The sequence below is a fragment of the Corvus brachyrhynchos genome, unplaced genomic scaffold, assembly GCF_000691975.1.
Source record: "Corvus brachyrhynchos isolate BGI_N302 unplaced genomic scaffold, ASM69197v1 scaffold266, whole genome shotgun sequence".
Lineage (NCBI taxonomy): Eukaryota > Metazoa > Chordata > Aves > Passeriformes > Corvidae > Corvus > Corvus brachyrhynchos.
In genome coordinates this window covers 1949041-1953126 of record NW_008238633.1, presented here as the reverse complement: position 1 = coordinate 1953126, position 4086 = coordinate 1949041, and positions in this window count along the sequence as shown.

The window sequence follows — 4086 nt, the reverse complement described above, 5'->3', positions numbered from 1 at the left end:
CAGCCCCGCGTCCATCACTGCATCCCACCCCACATCCAACCCCCCATCCCGCCCCCGCATCCCTCCAATCCCACTGCCCAGAGCCACGGGAACATCTCGGGTTATCCCAATGTCACACAGCAACAAACTCCTGTTGGTGCTTGTTCCAAACTCACTTAAGAGCCCCAGCGCTATAAAAACTGAACGAATGATCAAATTCAAACACAATTAATCATTTCCTCATTTTTCCTCTTTTGTTAGACTCAGATTGGGCAGCCGTAGCTTGGAAACTTCCGTATGCACACAATAAGAAATCATATGAAAAGGGTTTGCAAAAAAGAGGAAATAATAAGTAACAGAGAGAGAGCGGGCTACAAATAACTGAGTGACCTACAAAAATATTGCCAAATCATGCACCGTGTCTTACCTCTGATAACAAATTCCTTTGAAAGTGATTGCATTATTTTAAAAGCCTCCTGTAAAGGGAAAACCTTAGGTAGAACTCTAAATTTAAAAAAAATATGTACCCATCCAATTAAAAATTCCACGTTCAGTTCTTTGGCTGAGTACAGACACACACCACATTTCACTTTCTTTATTGCAGCTGCAGGAAGGAGATTTTTGGGGCTGTTCCTCCGGCCCTGACCCAAGTGCACCTCAGTGCCAATTCCCCCTGTTCACAACAGGGAGATGGAAGGGAAACGAGGGAGCAGAAAAAGAGAAGCAGGGATTGGGGTTTTTTCCACCCATGGGCTCTGAAGCAGATCTTGGAAAGTTACAACTGCAGTTAAACTCAGAATTTTGGAGCATCCCAGCTGAAAGAAACAAACCCCATTTTTCTCACTTTTCCCCCCTGCAGTTTTGTGCATAGATTCTGTAATCCCTGCTTTAGAAGGATAAACACCTTCAGCACTGAGCCTCGTGTTAAGGGAATAACTCACCCTTGGGATGCAAGACAACTCAGCCCACATATGGCAGAGCAGGCCTGGGATTATCTTATACACACACACAGATACTCCTGCCAACACTGACACATTGCGCTGATTTATTTGCTGTGTGTTCTCAAATGGCACTGCAGCACTGCTCATCGGGGACTGGATTAAACAGGGAGTACCTCAGTAATGCACATTTGGTGTTTTAACTGGAGAGCCAGATTTGGGATCTTCTGGGCATATAGAGCTTAAATGTCATCATATGTTTTCCTTTCCTTTCTGAAACAGAACTCTAGCTGCATACGCATCGCAATAAAATATTTTTATCTTCCACGTGTCTTAAAAAGAGCATAATCCAGCCAATCCCATCACTAATGTAGAAAAAGTGTGGAGAGAAAATCAGTTTTCTCTGTCCTGAAGAGCTGAAATGCCTGTCTTCTGTATTTCAGTACACACTGGGGTGTCAGAAAACTCACACGGAATTTGCAGCCCAAAACAGCAACCGTGTTCAAAGCCACCAGTGCTTAAAAGAATGAAATAGTAGGATCCATTTCTGGTATTTTCCCCCAAAATTTCCTATAAAAAATCAAGATGTAAACAGTTGATTTCGAGCTCTGGCATTCCTTGCCCTCCTCCCTCAAACAGGAGTTAAAGCGATCAGCTCGGCAGTTTGATCTTTGTTACATTGGGACTATGGAATCCAAGCAGCTCTTTTACAAGGCATTGTAATTGTTTGTACTTGCAAAACTGGATTAAGAAATCACTGCTATTCTTAAAACACATTTATCACATACATACAAAAGTCAGCATATTTCTACTCCGAGCACAGCCCCAGCCAACCAGAGAGAGTTCCTGTGTTCCGCCCACGCTCGTTCTCTCATCCTCCCCTTCCCCAGAGCAATCCTGCATCTGGCCAGTCCTACATGGAAAAGTCCCCCCCGTGCCCCAGCAGGGCACACCTGCCCCAGGCTGACCCCGTGCCCCTCACCTGGGCTCTGCTGGTGCTGCCACCCTTCCCAGCTCCCCCGGTGTGGCTGCTGGAACACCCAAATTGGGAGTTCTGCACAAAGAAGGTGAGATTGTAGAAGGATTCCGAGGTGTGGAAGGCACAAGCCCTCTGCTATTCCAAAGGCACCGGGAATTTCAAGCAGTCCTGCGCAGGGCAACTGAGATGAGGAAAAAAATGAGGTTATACAGGGGGTGTCACTGGACCTCCAGAATTTTTAAGTTTGGGGCTTTACTGAACTTGTCAAAGTTTCACGGAACACATTTTCCTGTTATTTACATCCATGTGTTCTTCAACTGAAGCTTAATTTAAAAAACATGTCTTTTGAACTGAGAGCAAGTCTGACTAATTCTGTTGTAAATGCTGATGAAGATGAACAAAACTAACACTATAATTGAAAAAAAAATGGAAAAGGCCTCATGCCTGCACAGCAGCCACACTCAGGCTACACACTCAGCTGTGAGAGAACAGCTCTCATTTTGTTAACTCAAAACCAACTCAAAATCATCCTGCTAAAATCTGTGCCAGATATAGGGAAACCCTAATGACAATCCAGAAGCTGAAGTTCCCCTATTCATCTGTTTTCTCTTTCTATTTCCTTCTTATATGTTTGGCTCCTCTGTTTCCCATTCCCAATGAAGTATCCTCGTTTAGATTTTATCCTTCCAGCCCTTTCCTGCTACACTCTCCCTTACAGTGCAAACCAAGTCCTTTGGCACCTTTATCTCTGTCCTGCTGCTTCTCAGAGGAGTTCTGGGTGGGCTCCAGGCCCAGCCTCAGTGGCAGCTGTGCCATTCTTTCCCCACTCTCCAGGGAAGAGGAAGAAAAAGTACCATGGATATCATCCTTGCTTCTCACCTCAACCCCTGTGTCCTTCTCCCAGACAAGAAAAGTATTCTTGGGAACCAGAGCAGAGTAGCAGTCCTGTACCTCCTGGATGATTTTCTGTTTCACACTTCCAGAAACATCTCATGGGTATTCACAGTCTATTCCTCATGTTAGAATATCTGTTATTGATATTTAATAAGCAGTTGTGATACTCTGCCTGTTAGCAGGATGTCCTCATGTTTTCCATAGGCACTCTCTATTTTAAATGGCACTTCTTGCTACCTGGGGTCTAGGGCAGGCTGAGAATTGAGATGTCCATAGTTTCCTTTCTCCTTAAATGTTTGCATTCCATCCTTCTTCCCTCTCTTTATATAATCTCCTTGAACAAGAAAAGTCATTCTAGACTCCCCTTGTCCAAGAAAAAGGCATTTTCTCAAATGAAACTTCATGGGAGCCAAAAAGTGTTGCTGTGCCCCTCTTGCTGGCCAGGGCTGCTGTGCAGCCTTACCTACATCCCACCACTGCCAGAGAAGGAAGTGGATTTTTTTCCCCTCTTGGCAACTCCTGGGGAGGTTCACTATTGTGTTCTGGGAGTCCTCGTTCTCAAAGGCTATTGTGAAAACTGTAGTAAACAGAACTTTCAGCATCAGGATGCGAGGAACAGGATCCAAGGCTGGAAGCATTTGCCAAGAGTGGATGTGACCGCTGCCCCATTCAGTGCTGGATGGTACAACAGTTCACCCCAGCTGCTGGATATAGCACATTCTGTAATGAGGGGGACAAAGGTGGCGGTTACTGAGAAGCCAGGCTGCGCAAAACAGCATCAGGATGTACAAAAAATTTCCTTCCCATCAGGCAAGGAAAGAATGGATCTCAATTCCAGATAGTGGGCTGCAGGCTCCATTTGTGTCAGCAAATTTCCATGAACTGTTGTGGAGCCCCATGATTACGGCAGTGGAGCTGATGACAACCGAGAATTTGGCCCACAGATTGAAGCTGAAATGCTCAGAGAATTCCAATTAGTTTCTCTGCTGTTTGGCAGAGTGTGTGATGTCAGACAGGCCAAACAGTTCACATTTATAGAAAAGCAGACAAGAAGCAGAAGGTGGTGAATCTGAATGTTTAGGAAGATAAGATTAAATACAGAGTTTCATGGAATTGAATTCTAATGCAGAAGTAGTATTGAAGAGGGAATAAAATACTGTGAACAGCTATGGAGTTAAGTGTTCTATGTTAAATTTACTATGGAGGTAGTAAAGTTCTTTCTTGTAGATTCTGGAAGGAATGAAGGAAATGTGCAGGGGAAAGAAACATCAGGTGATAAATTTAATGTTTAGGGAA